At 43.0% G+C, this 18,478-nt stretch overlaps 2 long non-coding RNA genes across 7 annotated transcripts in view; one reads left to right on the top strand and one right to left on the bottom strand.

The window, feature by feature from the left end:
• The first annotated feature begins 277 nt into the window (after window positions 1-277).
• LOC147027800 (uncharacterized) lies at window positions 278-9,937 on the top strand. 4 transcript variants are annotated; one of them, XR_015057284.1, is made up of 5 exons: window positions 278-698; window positions 1,337-2,315; window positions 5,679-5,765; window positions 8,888-9,040; window positions 9,193-9,937. It is a non-coding gene; the product is annotated as an uncharacterized LOC147027800 (long non-coding RNA). The 4 variants fall into 4 exon arrangements; XR_015057282.1 differs by having other exon boundaries at window positions 8,888-9,507; window positions 9,698-9,937; XR_015057281.1 differs by having other exon boundaries at window positions 8,888-9,937.
• Window positions 9,938-14,150: 4,213 nt separating this feature from the next.
• The window catches only part of LOC147027799 (uncharacterized), a 19,575-nt gene continuing 15,247 nt past the window's right edge, over window positions 14,151-18,478 (bottom strand). For all 3 annotated transcript variants that reach the window (XR_015057280.1, XR_015057279.1, XR_015057278.1), the window contains exon 3: window positions 14,151-14,473. This is a non-coding gene — a long non-coding RNA (uncharacterized LOC147027799). The remainder of the gene's footprint in view (window positions 14,474-18,478) is intronic.

Here is an 18,478-nt window from a genome sequence, read left to right as displayed (position 1 = left end):
ATGTGATGGTCTGGAAGATTCTGGGGATCGAGCATGACACAACACATTAGTCTAATCTGATGTGGCCAGGTCGTAACTTTTAATTGACTGGGCTTGTAGAGTTGACTCAAGACAAACTTTCTCTAAATTAAAATATATAACCGAACCAACATTGTGTACGGAGCGGTCAGGGAAGACACTGCAGAGCAGTCTTGGAAAATGTTGTGGAGCAGTCTTGGAGGACACAGCATCTGAAAAGAGAGGGAAATGAAACCCAGGCTGGGTCCATTTGGTCAAGAGCTGAGTTCAACCAAACAAGGCCAAGGCTGTGCATGAGCACAACTGGGGTGATAACCTGGATGAATATAGGCCCCGTGGGCAGCCTTCTCACTGGGTTGTGAACATACAGTGAAAGTGAGCTAATGTGCCAGTGACAGACAGAGAACACAGGACAGTATTTCCAGGATTGTGTTGGAAAACATGATAATGATGGAGATTGTGATGACAATGCCATTGGGTGCTTTTGACTCCCTTTTGTTGATGTGTGTGCAGAGGAATAAGTTGTGGTGTTGGCCGCCGGATATGAGGATGAGATGTTTGGCAATGGATCGATCATCACTCCATCGTAAAGCTCTCCAAGAATTTAAAACGAAACATCAGGCTGTTACAGATGGCCGATCCAAGATTTTTCAAATAAACACCGGTCTCCAGAACTACAGGTACTTTAAACCTTCCATTGAACTTATTTAATCCTTGCACCCTTTTTGTGTCTCTTTGTCAATCTGTTGCTTCCTTGTCCAAAATATCATCACTAGAACTTAATAATTCAGAGTGAATATAATTTACCAATTTGAATGAATACATCAAGCAGGTGAGCTCTTTCTCTGCTACCTGTGCTGATTTACACCTCCAAATCGATATGTTGTACTCGAACCTCGACGATGATGAGAAAGTTGTTTTCAGACCTTTTGAACAACCAAGACCCAGCATACAAGATCTACCTTGATGACCCACACGAGTGCTACCGTGATGAACTAACATACCAGTTCGACCTTGGAGACTCACAAAATTCGGGAAAAGAGGTCTGCCGAGATGACTCACAATGTGAGACCTACCTTGGAGACTCGGAAAATTCAAGAAAAGAGATCTTCCTTGGAGACTTGGATAGTGGATTATATTTTGGAGACTTGGAATGTGGGTTTCTCCAGGAAGACTCTGAGTTCTTAACGTATCAATGTCGTTCTTTGTGGGATGGTGCTTGATGAAATGTGAGTTAAGTTGATTAAAAATTAATTAAACGATACATTAATTAATTCGACATTGGAAAAGTAATGTATTTCTTTTTTTTATTTTACAGCAATATCAGGAAAGTGCTGGGAAGACCTGTTGATTCTTGAGACGTGTACGATATATCTCCGTCCCCATTTCTACTTCTTCACACTTCAAGGAACTGAAACTTCATTCTCAAGACAGAACTGGAAGAAAAGGAAACAAGAGCAAGACCGGAAGCCCCAAGGACCTGAAGAGTCGGACTTTCGTCTTCCCGCACTGGTACCGACAGCACTACACCCCATGATCAAGTGAATCCACGACTCCTCAGGCCCGACCCAGACATCTGCTAACCTCTGGTTTAGAGCCAGCAGAGACGTGAACATCACTGCCAAGGCAAAGGAATCTCTTCGTGACCTCAGCATCCTCGCCACAAACAAGTACAGACAGGATTGCAGCATCCAAGATGTCATTGAAAGTCTGGATTTTAGTTTTGACCCAGGAAACTCGTAATCCTAGTGGCTCCATCTCCTCATTCAGCACCTCGAGGGTCCCCAAAAAGATATCTGGAGTCTCTGCAAAGATCACTGCATCATCTACGAAATCAAGGTCAGAGATCTTGACATTCCCAAATGATGCACCGCAGCTTGATCTCTCCGACATTTTCCCCAAAACCCAGGCCATACAAGTGCTGAAAAGTATGGGGACCAGTGCATACCCCTGATGAACTCCAGTAACAACTGGAAATAAGTCAGACATGGTATCATCACATCTCACAGCACTCTCAGTATCAGAGTATAGCTCAGACATCAGATTGATCAGTTTTGCTGGCACCCCATGAAGAACAAGAATCCTCCACAGGGCAGCCCGATTCACTGAATCAACAAAGATCAACAAAGGCTACAGGCAGCCCCTGCTGAAACTCTCATCTGCGTTCAGTGAGTCGGATTTTTGTGAAGTGAAGATCCAAACTAGATTTTGATGAATATCCAAACCGGAGCGGATCCGAGAGTGTTTTAAGTGGTTCTTCACCTTGGAGAGATCGGGTTGAAACAACATTTATCAGGGTATTGAAAACGTTTTTTGTCTTTTTTTTTGTATACCTTGTTGAGGCTCGAATGAGAGCTAACACACAATGCACAGCATTTGTTTGTATTTATACCTTGGCATCATCCCAGGGAAAAGGGACTCGGAGCGCCAAAATGCCATGTGGGCATCGACGGGGAAATGCCAGTGAGGGCATTCCCCATGTTAGTGAGGAGTAGGTAGGCTCGGCGACAGCCTCAGTGATCCGGGGGTGTTGAAGGATGAGTTTGGCAGGTGGGCCAGACCTGCCAGTGGAGCCACGCTGCCCAGCCACGAAATTGTGCGAGAGCACGGAGGAAAATTTGTGGACCAGGCCCAAATTAAAAATGAACACCAACACAGGCGACGGGAATCATGGTTGCTAGAACCGATAGTTTAAAGAGACAGGCGTGTTGAAAAGCTCCGGGGATAGTTTAATGAGTGATAGGATTGTTTAGAAATATGTACCCCTTCACACCATCAATCCCTTCACTGTTCGTAGGCCGCTGGACACATCGTGGAAATGCTGAGACCTGTGGGGGTTATTCTGAGGCTGCATTGGACCTTTGGACAGATTTTCTTGTCTCTTGTCCAATCCTCTTTAAAGGGATCTTAAGGCCCAGTCACACCTTGACGTTTTAGCCAGCAATGGCAACGTATTAAAATGTATGTAAAATGCTGGCTTACGTTGAACTTTTGATGTTTTTTTAAAAAAGATTCGGACGTATTCATAACGACTTGGTCTTATGCATAACGTATTAGTAACGGACACAGAACGTTTCGTTGTGTTATAGATAACTTATACCAACGAATGTTGAACCTGTTGTCGGCCTTTACAACCTATGCCCAACAATAGTCTAACTTAGGCATAGCGCGCTGCACGTATCGCCGACGACCACGTGGCGTAGCTTATTAAAAGGCTGCCGCACAACGATTCAAATCATAACCGCCGCAGAAATGGAAGTGTCAACATCGCAGTCACACCTTGGCGATCTTGCCAGCGTATGCCGACCTCTGAAAAATGCGTCTAAAACGCTGGTGCACGTCGAATACGGTATGGGTAAGTTTGGTATGCGTGAATAGAACGCTAAAGTACGCTATCATACGTCGTATTAAATGGAGTACGTCTTGTAATTTTAAACATGTTTAAAATTTTACGACGTACTTGCCGTATGACACACGCTCCGCATGCAATGGGAATAAGTTGTACGCATGATATGTGATCGTTGACACACATCGACACACGTTACTTGAAAGGTACTCATAAGTCGAAACACGTCAAGGTAATGGTTAGCGTCAGTGTTCCAGACTCCTGGTTTTTTTTTTCTTCGGTATGACGGTGTTCAGTGTACAGTGCGGTTATGACTTAAATCGTTGAGCGGCAGCCTATTAATTATATTATATTATAACTGCACTAGAAATCGAAGTGTCAAAATCACCAGCATACCGAAGGAAGGAAGAAAAAAAAACAAAAAAAAAAACGAGGGAGTCTGGAACACTGACGCTAACCATTACCTTGATGTGTTTCGACTTATGAGCACCTTACAAGTAGCGTGTGTCGATGTGTGTCACCGATCGCATAACGTGAGTACAACACGTTACTCATAGGTTAGAAATAAGTTTCGGGTACGCTAGACATTACCTCGACGTGTTTCGACTGATGAGTAACTTACAAGTACCGTGTGTCGACGTGTGTCAATGATCGCGTGACGTGCCTACAACTAATGGCCAGCGTTATGCGGAACGTGTGAGTCATACGCTGGCATAAGTCTCAAAATTTCAAGCATGGAAAATTTGAGGACAACCGAAAAGTACAACGTTTAAAGCCAGCGTACAACGACGTATGGCAGTGTTTTTCAGTGTGCTCTCAATGTTATCAAAACTTACCCATAACGTATTCAACGTGTACCAGCGTTTTAGACAAATTTTCTAAAAATCGGCATAAGCTGGCTAAAACGTCAAGGTGTGACTGGGCCTTTAGGGATTGGGAACAGATGATAAGAGGGTTCGGGATACATTAAAATAAATATATGGATATATATATATATGTATATATATATATATGTATATAAATATATATATATATATGTATATATATATATATATATATATATATATATATATATATCTATTATGTATATATATATATATATATATATATATATATATATATATATCTATTATGTATATATATATATATATATATATATATATATATATATATATATATATATATATATATATATATATATATATATATATATATATATATATATATATATAATATATATATATATATATATATATATATATATATATATCAGAAGAGTTTGCTTATATGTCCCCCTCTCGTGCCCACTGTTTGCAAGCTCGACCCTACAAACATGTATTTTCTTAACCAGCATGATACAGGAAAGGTTATAGGACAGGTCAGTGGCAGATACAGGGGGCTCAGGGGTTATAGGACAGGTCAGTGGCGGATCCAGGGGGCTCAAGCTCACCATGTGTGGTGCCCATAGACTGCCGAGGTAAATTGTAAATCCAACCTCACCCCCAGTGGTGGGAGAAAGAGGCGTGCCGGCAACCTGGACTGTGCTCATAATGAAGGAAACGAAAGTGAAAGTGACAGCGTCACGACACGAAACGAAAGTAACAGCGTGTTGTCTGCGACGAATACAAGTAATTTTTGTGTTACCTGCGACGATTTTGTGTTGTCTGTGACGAATATACGTGTCCAACGTGTCTGGAAAGTAATATACAACGTGTCCAACGTGTCTGGAAAGTAAGTGCTTTGAATATACAATATGGCACGCCCGATTCCACCCACAATTTCCTCTCAAGCTGCCGCAAATCCGACTCTAGAACAGATACTTCATGACGCACGCATGCAAACTGACAGTATTCACCAGCAGTTACAGACTAAAATTTCCGTCATAAAAGATGGACTGACCACAGCTGCATCTCACAAGGACATAAATGATGCAGTTGCCAGACTCCAAAACCTGGAGACATTTATTACGCTTGAGATGAACACTTTGAGAGATAAGCTGTACTTCATTGGTCATGGATTTACAAATCAGCACATTCGAAGGATAACTGCCCAAGAGCACACCATTGCATATTTACGTCAACTTTCCCCCACGTGTTTCCACCAGTGGCCATTCAGTCCACAGTCATGTAACTGATGCTGCTGCAAATCACATCGAGAATTTTCACATTTTCCATGGGTGTTTTCACCATGACATGTGACCATAGTCCACAGTCGTGTAATTGGTGCTAATGTAAATCATATCTTTGAACGATACACTCAATACAGTTTATTTAGTTAAAAAAATGACAGCTTTCTTCTACCCAATTCCCTTCAGGTGATGAAAGACCACCCTACTTGAAGAAACACGGCGGCTGTTGGTTGTAATTGCTCCCTGGATTCCCCTGGATCCATTCGTTCGTTCGTAAGCAAAGATGCCCCGTAAAGAACGATTAGGAAAAGAAAAGAAAGAACTGAATTTCATACAATCAGATCCCCTATTACCACTGATCAGAAGTGTGTAACTCAAGAAAAGATATTCCCTGGCATTTTTACTTAAGAATGGTCCACTTAAGGCTCAAAAGGGGTCTCAATTTTGGGATTGGACCAGAAATTTGTCCAATTGATTGTATTAGCATCATGGATTGACAACATTACATCTCGAGAAAATAAACTCTCTGCTGATATAGTGTAAAGGCCCCTCGGCATGCTTGGTAGGCATATCATGAGGGCTAAAAAGGGTCACAAGTACACGTATGAGGAGAAAGTGAAATTCACATAATAGTGAGCCTATATCATGACTGATCAGAAATAGCTGAAGAAAATATTTCCTGGCTTTCCACATAGCAACCCGCAACATGAGAGAGGACAGGTAGCTAGCTTATCTGTGTGTCCAACTTTTTACTGTATATTATGCTATACTTTACACTGAAACCAGGCTATGTCACAGTCTTGATATGCAGGCATGCAGCATAGCAGTGCAGTTGATGCTGACTACTAGGGGTGGATTCAGTGAAAGGCAAACTTAGTGAAAGTGATAGTATGCCTCCAATTTGAAGGAAATTGGAATGCGAGGAGGGAAATCACATTGACATTGACCAAGTATCATGTTAGCTCACTGAGAAGCCGCAGTGATAATGAAAAGGTAAGTGATCAGAAACTTGCCAATTTTTATAGCCGCAATTTAGTATTCTAAGTAAGCCTCGCCAGGGATGGCACTTTGTTTTTGATTCCATGCCTATACTGGTTGCGACTACACAGTGGCCTTCATAACAAAAAAACAAAAAACATCCTTTAACCATAGCTGAAAAAGACGAACAGTACCTTGATGCATCGTATGCCTTAGCTTCAGGGCCGGTGGATGATGCTACCTGCAAGGTTATAGAAGAATTTACTGGGAAAATGTATGGTGCAAAGAAGAAAACTCCTCTCAACAAGCACAGATACTTGATCTTTGAGAAAACCTTCGGACCGAAAAATGGAAAACAACCATTTGCCAAGCTGAAAGGACTCAACGCAAGCAGTATTCCACCAAGCGAGAGTGTTGTGAGACAGAAAATCCACAGAAGCAACTTTGTCGCAATGATGTGGCATGCGGCCGGTGACAACCTATTGCCAAAGGAACCTCAACATGGATGGGAACTGCTTGAAAACTCCTACAGTATTGTGTGGTTTACATGTCCTCAGATGCCAAAAAGTGTTATCCCAGAAAATTCGGAGTCGAATGAAGATTATGAAGAAGATGGGGACATAAATTACCATTGTGACAGTGACACTGATGTTGACGATGACAGCTCTGACACTGACAATGATGTAGACGATGATGACGATGACTGAATTATACTGAAGAGCAATAAGCCAGGTCTGCATGGTACTCCTGTGGTTGCAATTAAAATATAATTTTGGCTGTCACAACAAGAGTGAGACGTTGGTATTAGTGGGCATGGACACAACAGTAAGTTGCTGAAAATATTTTCATTTCACACATCTCGGCCTACTTACCGTAGCTTTAGCATTTGATTTATTTCTTATACGATGTAGGTTTATCTGTCACTGTAATTTCACCTGTCAATTTATAGGGCTGGTGGATAATTCACACTGTATCACAGAGTTCAGTTGTTATTGGTTTGGTAGATTAAGGTTTCACTTTATACTAGTGTAAAACTGTTCGTGCGTTTGTTGTAAAAGCGACGTTGTTCTCAAAAGCTGATGATACCTGATCAGTATGGGAAAACGATGTTTAGAAACATAGAAATTTGATAGATCAGGCCTAAATGAACATTTTCAAATTAACAATGTAGAGTGTAAAACTGTTCGTGCGTTTGTTGTAAAAGTGACGTTCTCAAAAGATGATGATCCCTGGTATGGGAAAACTAACGATATCTAGAAACATAGAAATTTGATAGATAGGGCCTAAATGGACATTTTCAATTCGCATACATGTATATTTTTCGATACATGTTGATCCTCCAGATGAATGATAAACAGGTATAGCATAGTATTGATGATTTCATCTCACTTTGTGTATGATCAGATTGACATTGTCACTTCTCAGTTTGTAACCTATCTAATTAGTGTTTATTACATAATAAATTTCATTATTCAAAATTCACATCAACTGTTGTTTTACATTAATTTTGTTCTTTGGTTATGATAAGTGACAATACCGGATTTTCCAGTGTAAATTTCTGGTCCAATCTTAAAAATTGAGACCCCGTTTGAGCCTTTATTGACCCTTCTTAAATAAAAATGCCAGGGAATATCTTTTCTTGAGTTACACACTTCTGATCAGTGGTAATAGAGGATCTGATTGTGTGAAATTCAGTTTTGTTCTCCAAAGTGTAATTGAGCCCCTTTTTGGCCCTTACCAAAGGAGCTTCTTGAGCAATAACGCCAGAGAAAATCAATTTATTGAGTTATATGGCATAAATCCATGATGCGGATACCATCAATTCACCAAATTTCAGGTCCATTCCCAGAAGTGTAAATGAGACCCTTCTGACCCTTCTTAAGTAGAAATGGCGGGAAATATTTTTTCTTGAGTTATAAATTTGTGATCAGTGGTGATAGGTGATCTGATTATGTGAATTTCAGTTTCATTCTCCAAAGTGTAATTGAGACCCCTTTTGGCCCTTACCCTGGGGCCTTCTTAAGTAATAATGCCAGGGAATTTCTTTTCTTGAGTTACATTTTATTCAATACTGCTCAGAACAGAATCCACAAAATGAGTTTTAGCCTTGTTCTCAGAAGTGTAATTGAAGGTCAATATTTTGGGGGTTTGAAGGTTCACCCCCTCTAAATGCCAGGAATGCGACACACAAGAAATGGATTTTATTTCTCCATCCAGCATTCTGAATAGAATAGGGCGATCAAACCTTTCATTCTCAATAGTGTAAATGAAACTAAGCTAGCTCCCCATCTATGTAGTAGAGAGAATACAGGATAGTATTTCCAGGATTGTGTTGGAAGACATGATAATGATGGAGATTGTGATGACAATGCCGTTGAATGGTTTTGACTCCCTTTTGTTGATTTGTGTTGTTGTAGTGTTGGCCGCCGGATATGAGGATGAGATGTTTGGCAATGGATCGATCATCACTCCATCGTTTAAGCTCTCCAAGAATTTAAAACGAAACATCAGGCGGTTCCAGATGGCTGATCCAAGATTTTTCAAATAAACACCAGTCTCCAGAACTACAGGTAGTTTAAACCTTCCGTAGAACTTATTTAATCCTTGCACCCTTTTTGTGTCTCTTTGTCAATCTGTTGCTTCCTTGTTCAAAATATCATGATGAGAACTTAATAATTCGGAGTGAATATAATTGAATAATTTGAATGAATACATCAAGCAGGTGAGCTCTCTCTGCTACCTGTGCTGATTTACACCTCCAAATCGATATGTTGTACTCGAACCTCGACGATGATGAGAAAGTTGTTTTGAGATCTTTTGAACAACCAAGACCCAGCATACGAGTTCCACCTTGATGACCCACACAACGAGTTCTACGGTGATGAACCAACATACCAGTTATAGCTTGGAGACTCACAAAATTCGTGAAAATCAGGAACAGAGTTCTGCCGAGATGGCTCACAATGTGAGACCTACTTTGTTGACTCCGGAAATTCAGGGAAATCAGGAAAAGAGATCTTCCTTGGAGACTCGGAAGGTGGGTTATATTTTGGAGACTTGGAATGTGGGTTCTACCAAGAAGACTCTCTGGGTTCTTAACGTATCAATGTCATTCTTTGTTGGATGGTGCTTGATGAGAGGTAAGTTAAGTTAATTAAAAATTAATTAACGGATATATTAATTAATTCGACATTGGAAAAGTAATGTATTTATTCATTATTTTTCAGTAATATCAAAGAAGTGCTGGGAAGGCCTGTTGATTCTTGAGACGTGTACGATATATCTCCGTCCCCATTTCTACTTCTTCACACTTCAAGGAACTGAAACTTCATTCTCAAGCCAGAACTGGAAGAAAAGGATTAAAAAAAATACTTTATTGAGCTGAAACACTTTATTCACCTTGTGTTGTTATTGAACTGTTAAAAAAAAAAATTGTTGAGCTGTTTAAAATAAAATAAAAAATTTCAGTGTAAAAATGGTTTATGATCTTGGGATGAGGGTGGGGCTTGGATTTTGTAAAGAAAATATCTCAAGTTGTCGACAGATTCAGACGAAACTTGGTGGGCATGTTGAGAATTTAATAAGGAAGAATTGATTCGATTTTGGTGGAGATCCGGATCCGGATCCAACTACTAGAATTTTTTAAGTGATTCTTCACCATTCAGAGACAGGGCCAAAAACGATATGTAGCATGATATTTGAAAATTGTATTGGGCTGGATATGGTCTTGTGGATCAAGCATTGGGTGACGGAGGTATTCACTCTACTGAGTGTCTTTCTAGTTTCTTTGTTACTTGCAAAATCGAAGATTTTTCAAGTATATTGGTCAATCAATTTTGTCATTCTGTCTGTATGTGTCTGTTTATCCCCTACAAGTCACAATTGTAAACCGATCATCACGAAACTTCACCACATGGTAAAGTTTGTCATAAGGAAGAAGCCTATTGTTTTTGAGGTCAAAAGGTCAACATAGGCCAAAGTTCAACAACTAAGGTGGTATTTCTAAAATCCTCAATTTTCATCCGATTGACTTGAAATTTGTATAGGATTTATATTTCAGGTCACTGAGTTCAACCAGCCAATTATTTTTGAGGTCAAAATGGACCAAAAGGTCAACATAGACCCAAGGTCAACAACTGAGGTGGTCTTTATAAAATCCTCAGTTTTCATCTGATTGACTTGAAATTTGAAGAGGATTTGTATTTCAGGTCACTGAATTCAAGCAGCCAATTATTTTTGAGGTCAACATCGGCCAAAAGTGAACGGAGGACGAATTTCTAAAATTCTCAATTTTCATCCAATGCACTTGAAATTTGAAGAGGAATTGCATATTTGGTCATTGAATTCAACCACCAATTATTTTTGAGGTCAAATTTGTTTTATGGATTTTGCAAGTATCGTGCTCTGCACGACATCTTCTTCTTGTGTATTTGTCTGTTTGTGAAAAAAATATCCTAACTTGTGGATGGATTCAGACAAATTTTGTGGAGAGCTTCACGATGTGATACAGACGAAATGATTAAATTTTGGTGAAGATCCAAATCCGCATCTGGATCTGAAAATGTTTTACGTGATTTTTCACCATTGAGAGCAAGAGGGCTAAAACGATATATTGCATGATATCTTTAAAAGTTGTGGACGGATTTGGTCGAAACTTTGTGGATGAGTTGGTTCGGTGACATCAACAAGTCGATTAAACTTTAGTTCAAGTCCGAATCCAGATCCGGGCAATCAGCTGGATACAAACGTAGACTAATCAGCCTGGTGGAGGTATGCGCTCTACCAAGTGCCCTTCTAGTTACCTCTGCCACCGAAGGTGAAGGAGGTTATGTTTTCACCCCTTTCTGTCTATTTCTTTGTTTGTCTGTTTGTTTGTTTGTTTGTCTGTGTGCAGGATACCTCAAAAAGTTGTGGATGGATTTGGATTAAATTTTGTGGACAGGTTGGTTGTGTGACAAGGACAAATTGATTAGATTTTGGTGAACATCCAGACCTGGATCCGGCGACTCGAATTTTTTAAGTGATTCTTCACCATTGAGAGATCGGGCTAAACCAACATATAACAGGATATTTCAAAATGTTGGGGACGGATTCGGACAAAACTTGGTGGGCAAGTTTGGTGTGTGGCAAGGACTAATTGATTCGATTTTGGTGAAGATCTGGATCTGCATGCGATAATTATTTCATTTCAAAGTAATTCTTTACCATTGAGAGATAGGGCCAAAAACGATATAGTGCTGTATAGCATGATATTTGAAAAATGTATTGGGTTCTCTTGGGGAAAATATGTTCTCTTGGATCAGTCATTGCGTGGCGGTGGTGTATGCGCTATACCAAGTGCCCTTCTAGTTAACCTCCGCCATCGAAGATGGATGGAGGTTACTGTTTTCACCCCTTTCTGTTTGTTATCTTGCCAAAACGAAGTTTTTGCAAGATATGTGAGTCAGCTTGTATGTTTTTTTTTTTTTGTCTGTAATCACGTATCGATCACTCTGCAGAGCACAGTTATCATTGGAAATTTTTGAAACTTCGCATATCAGAGGCCTATAGAGGTCCCTTTCAGCGCATAAAATTTTGAACGTCAAGATCAAAGGTCAAGGTCACTTTGTCGCAAATCAGGGGAGTCGAGGAAACCCTTATTTTTTGAGTAATTTTGATCGGATCGTCTTCAAACTTCATGGGAATATAGTTCATGGTCTGGCGCTCAGCTGATTAATTTTTGGTGGCGATCGGCCTTGACCTTCATATGTTTTTTTTTTTTGTCTGTAATCATGTATAAATCACTCTGCAGAGCACAGTTATCATTGGAAATTTTTGTAACTTCGCATATCAGAGGCCTATAGAGGTCCCTTTCAACGCATAAAAATTTGAAGGTCAAGGTCAAAGGTCAAGGTCACTTTGTCGCAAATCAGGGGAGTGGACGAAACCCTTATTTTTTGAGTAATTTTGATCAGATCATCTTCAAACTTCATGAGAATATAGTTCATGGTCTGGCGCTCAGCTGATTAATTTTTGGTGGCGATTGGCCTTGACCTTCATGGTTAACGCCGAAGGTCAAACATATTTGACCCCAAGGTCAAATTTTCAAGTTTTAGGAACCATATCGTGTAGTACCTCAAATTGAACACCTCGATGAGTGCTTTCTAGATATGTCAAGCTTGAGACATTATGACGTCATTTGGTGACGTTATGAGGCAAACGCATATTTTTCATGGTGACTCTAGAACGATTCTCATCGGACATGGCAGCCTCTTACGATATGACGGCCGCCTCTTATGGCGGCCAATTTGAAAAAAATATTTGACTTTTTTTTTTTTGCATTTCTACATGTTTTAAGTGATTTCCAACCCTCCACCCCCCCCCCCCAAAAAAAAAAATTGTTGGAGAAAAAAAAATTTTTGCAACTTTTTTTCAACAAAATTTCGATTTGTTTTTTTTTGCATTTCTACATGTTTTAAGTGATTTCTAAACCCCCCCCCAAAAAAAAATTGTTAGAGAAAAAAAAATTTGCAAATTATTTTTCAACAAAATTTCGATTTTTTTTTTGCATTTCTACATGTTATAAGTGATTTCCAACAAAAAAAAACATGCCAAAATTATAATTGCGGCTGATTTTGGAACTTCAGGCGGATATACCCACGTAAAATCAATTTCTGTTTCAAGGAATCTAGTTATGACGAATGAATTGAGTATGTAAAAGTTAAAAGTAAAAGAGAAAGTTGCAAACTATAACTCTGTGAGCACTGTTGACATCAAATTGAATGAATAGGATATCAGGTTCACTTGAGTGACCTAGCAGTATTGGCGGCGGAGGTTTTGCACTCTACTGAGTGCTCCCCCTCTAGTTTTGTGCTGTTTTTATTTTCCAGTAAAATCAACAATGCTCATTTTGCTTAGCATTGGGTCCTGATTGACTAATGGGTCCTAATTGGCCAAATGACCCCATTTATAGATTACTTTCATTGTCTCAACACTTTTCATGATGCTTGTTTCATTTTTCTCAACGAACGTTGTTTTAAATTATTGTTTACGTCACTTAAGAAGTTAATTTTACAATTTCCAGGGCGTATTGATTGATTGTTTGCAGGAGTGTCAGTCGATGGGAATTAACCTGCCACAGTAGCACACCAAAGCCATTCTGGTCCAGTAATGACCCAATTACATGCTGACACTGTCGACCAAATGCTAGTTCCAGCCCAACACCACTAGCTATCTCAGCAGTGAGAAGCATCCAGTTGAAACCTCTTTGGTTAGGCAAAATCGCCCTCTTGTGCCCTTATTGAAGAATCACAAATGTCATTTTCCCCCATTTCAGCATTGAGAGTGGAACCTTCCTTGTTTGCAACACTAAGGCATCTTAACTTTAAAACAGTCAGCGAGAACGACCGGGCCACAGGAGGAATCTACGTAAGAGGCGCACGACAGTGTTGGACACCTTACCTCTTTAGAAAGTACAACTCAAACTCAAGAATAAATTATTTTCCATTGTGCTGTCAGTTCATACAAGGGAATGTGAGAAAGAGGGGTCATTTGGCCAATTAGGTGTGTGCCATAACCACACCCCACTACTTGGCCTCAATGTACTAATCCAATTCTATTCCCAATAACATGATCTAATTTAACATCTGCACTCCTTTACCTCGCTTGTGTAAGATATATATGGAAGAAATTTAGCCAGGTTACTGGCATGCAATGCCCTTTTTATTTCAAACGATACAGTGGGATCTGTAACATCGACAACCAAAATGCAGACAGGTCACTGGGCTTTGCATCTCCATTCAAAGGGCAGGGCACTCAGAGATGCAGCACCCCTTGTAGCTGGAAGTGCTGCACCAGGACAGCATTTTATCAGTCAAATTCAATTGTACAGGAAAACAAATCCCAAGACAGTTCAGAGGTGAGGTAATCAACTGAGATGTCACTGCTGGTGTCCCTCAGCCTTCAACACTGCTTCAAATCCTTCCATCCAAATACAAAACCAGGCTCGATTCTGCTCCGATCCCCTGCATTCAAACACGTGTCAACAATTCCCAGATTCTGAAATTCCTTGATATGTGGTAATAGTTTTATGAATTTATTTGATGCACTGCCCCCATCGTAGTTATGATGGCTTCTCAGACAGGTGTATGCTCGAAGGGGCCAATAAAGGAACCCTCCATAATGTCCTGAAATATATACAATATAAACTATTCATCAATGTCCCTCATAATGAATGACCGGATTGAGAACAATCCCCCAGTGGATTATTTGTTTTCCCTTATATCCCCCTCAAATGGAATCTCCCACAATGAGGTCAAGACACAAGGTTCACTGCTCTCCATCACAGGCAGGTCGATGGCCTCTGTTTGTTTTCTCTGTTTATCTTCTGGTCCAGCTCCCTCTGCTCTCTCATCCTTCTAACTCTCCCCAGCCACCTTAGGATGTACGTATGTGGACTTCCGGTAACCCCTTCCTGGTTAAACTTCCAAAATCAAGGCTGCCTACACACCTTTACTCTTTTGTTCCTCCCTTCTCCCATCTGTGAAACCACCTTTCAGAGGATGTGCTATGCCACTCACTCCAGGGCTTCAAGTAGGCAGTGTACTTGTTCTCCAACTGAAACACAATGGTTCACCACAACCCACAGATGGCAGGTTTTGGGACCCTCGATTTTCTGGGATACCAATGGAATCTTGCTGAATTGGCGATGTGTCTCACAAAGCTACATTTACAGGGGATTATCACTCCAGCCTCACAAGAATTACGAACCGGCAATCTAGAGAAGGCCCTGGAAGAAGCTGAGGTAGCCAAAAGATCAGAGAGAGAAGAAATTGAAAAGATTGTGATATTTGCGTGGTCTCAAATTGCACTGAATAGAATAGAATGGACCATGCTGACTGAGGCCTTTGTCCTGCAAAGGACTCAGTAGACTGGTTTAGTCAAGTCACGTCATACAAAAATTGTAGGCAGGCCATCATCAAGGGCAAACGCCAAAGGATGTTAACTGTTGGTACGTACTCCCTTCATGAGAATCATTACAATGGCCCTGTGTACAATAGCCCTGTGTACAATAGAATCATTACAATAGGCCTGTGTTGATTATGATGCCATGATGATGATGATTTGGCTGCACCTGGATGGGTTTGAGGGTAGAAGAATAGCCTGGTGTTGGCTTAGCGGTTAGGGTGGCTGGCTTGGGATGTTAGGGTCTGTGGTGTAGCAGGCCTGCGGGGGCAGGGCATGATGTGGGGAGCGTGGTGGAGGAGTGGTTTTAGAGTGGTCACGTGCTTGCACGGGATATAGGAGTGCGCGCCGCCTGAGGCGTTGTCGTAGTTGCTGTAGCCGTTGCGGCCTGCGGAGCCTGGAGGTCGTGTGGCTTGTAGAGTGCATCGCTCGTGGCAATAAAGCAGGGTTGCACTGCTCCCCCGCTCGTGTCTGCCTTGGAGCACCTCTGTCACGACACCACAGTTGGCGACGAGTCTGTTCGGATCGGCGTGTGCAGAGTGGTTGGGTTCGGATCGGCAGCGAGTAACTCAGCGCACCCCGCGCGGTTCGAGGTCTACGCCGGGCGAGGGTCTGGAGGAGCGCATCGCGAGGAGCGCATTGCAGGTTTCGCGCGCCGCACGCACAGGCTTCGGGGCCGGGCGTCTCACCGTCACGGCCGGCTCAAGCATGACAGAAGGTCGGGGCACGGCGCACGGACGCGTGCCCGTCTTCATCGGAGATGACTTTGAATTGTTTTCTGAACAGTTGGGCTGCTATTTCCACGGTCACGTTGAGTGGATGATGGCCGCGCTCAGAGTTCATTTTATTAATGCTTGGCAAACCTTGGGAATGGTTTCTGCGAGGTCACGGCTAAAGAGCGAGGACATGCAGCTCAGCTCAGACGCGGCGTCGGACGTCGCGCAAGCTCTGAGGAATGTCCGGGGTCTCGATGGTCGGTGTGCAGCAGATGATCCGGAGGTCAGCGCGATGTTCCAGGCGCGCACGGCCGCGCGCACGGTCTTCAGCGCTGGTCGGGGCCGAGCGTTGCGATGCAGTCAGTCGGACGGCAGTCTGAGCACTCGGGGACGTCTACCGTGTGTGTACCGAGAGTCATTGCCCATCATAACGGTCATGGATGGTGGTGTGCGAAGCGACCCTTACGTCCCGGGTCGAGATCTACTGCCGGTACGGTGTTCGGTGCATGGCGTACACTTTAACGCCCCGGGTCGAGTTTTGCAGCCTGGGTACAGAGATCCCGGCGACCCGGAGCGAGAGATACTGCTGATGTTGAACCTGTCTTCAATTGGTCCAGAGGTGACAAGATCAATGACAGTGGAGGTTGAGATGATCGGGGCACTGATGCTGCCCATGTTGAGCCTGGTTTCAATTGGTCCGACGGTGACAGGACCAATGCCAGTGGAGGTCGAGATGATCGGGGCACTGATCGGGTGTCGAGTTGAGTCCGCTCGTGCTACACTCGCAGTGCACACGTATGCCGGTGAAGCGCTGCCGGTGGGTGGTGGGGCACGCGTCTTGGTTGCCCATCGGGGTCAGCGGGTTGCGCTCCCGCGGTTCGTGGTGTGAGGGGAGGGGCTCGCAGTTCCTGTTTCGGAGTTCGTACCTCCAGGTGCACCTGTGCCTCCTTTGGGGCACGTACCTCCGTGTGGGCCCGGGCCTCCCTCGAGACGCGAGGGTGAGGTTCTGGCGGCAGAAGCCGCGACGATGCAACGTGAGCTGCCGTTCATTGTTTCCTGCGACGATGATTTACGGTTCTGGAGCAACGGGAGCCATGCCAGCCGCGAGGAGCTCTCGCGCTTCGGCTGCGCTCATGGTGCAATGTGCGCCCGTGTCGTTCAGGTGATTTCAGCGGGGAATTGCAGCGAGCCAGTCGCGTTCAAGAAGTTCGCGGATCGCGACTGTCGACGACAAGCAGGTCATCGCTACGTCGCGATGACAACCGAGAGACGGACACGTGATGTGGTTCATGGGTTGCTGTTCATTACGTATTTGATCTTCATTGCTCAAGTGATGCAGTTTAACGTTGTTGAAATAAATGCCGACAGTTCGTGTGTGAGAATATGTTTGGCTGGGATCAGTCAATGGGATGTTCAATTTGACCGATGTGATATGAAGGCTTTGGGGGCGATCGTGGCAAATAAAGAGGTTTTATTGGCCTCCAGCTATGAGGGCAGCCCACGGTTCGTTACTCTGTCATGTGTGGGGATTATGTTGGGAGAACGCGCTGTACGAAAAGGGAAGTTTGCAGCTGCGCAAACGATGTTCTTGTTGCTTTATGACACGACTGGATTTGATGTGTGGTTTTGTATGGGATTGCTAGGATTGCTGCCGTCTAATTGCCGTGTGGGTCTCAGAGATCGACTCAGAGCCGGGGCTGGTTCGCTGTTCAGCGTTACCCCCACCCCTGGCTTCGGCGAGGTCAGACGTGCCTGGCACCCAGGGCGCAACTCTCTGTTCTGGCCAATGCCGTTTGGGCGTACGTTGGAATCTCAGCTGATTGTAATGCGTGGGTTTGTTATGGGGTGGTTGGTGCACCCAGCCGACGGCGCTGTTCAGCGTCACCGCCCAAGGTCAGTCGGGTTTGCGCTGGCGCCACGGAGTCCAGACAACGGGCTTCCGGGCTCGGAATGTTTTTCTGATTTGGGTCTGTCTGGGGGAGATGTGCCGCCATGTCGGCCGGGGGCGTTTGATGGTACCGGGGGAGGTTTGCTTGGGAGGTCGCCGCGACCTCGCCGGAGGGTGCGTGGGCATGAGCCGCCTGGGGACGCCTCTGCTGCGTAGTGATGCTGTGCTTCCCGCCTTGCTTCCTGATATCTGCAACGCGGTCAGGGGTTTTGTGGGTTCGTCGTGCAACTCAGTCTTCGGAACCTGTCCATTGCAGTTCGACTCGCTCACAGCGACACGTTATATGGTGATGAGCCTATGCTTTTTGGTTATTATCGTTTTTGCTCCTCTCTGCTTTTATATCATGGTATTCTGTGCTGATTATGATGATGCTTATTATGATGATGGTCATTTAATAATCA

The sequence above is a fragment of the Eptatretus burgeri genome, chromosome 4, assembly GCF_056783735.1.
Source record: "Eptatretus burgeri isolate ZD-2024b chromosome 4, Ebu_testis_v1, whole genome shotgun sequence".
In the NCBI taxonomy this organism is placed as follows: domain Eukaryota; kingdom Metazoa; phylum Chordata; class Myxini; order Myxiniformes; family Myxinidae; genus Eptatretus; species Eptatretus burgeri.
The sequence above is the reverse complement of the archived record's forward strand: the minus strand, read 5'-3'. Positions and strand labels throughout refer to the sequence as shown.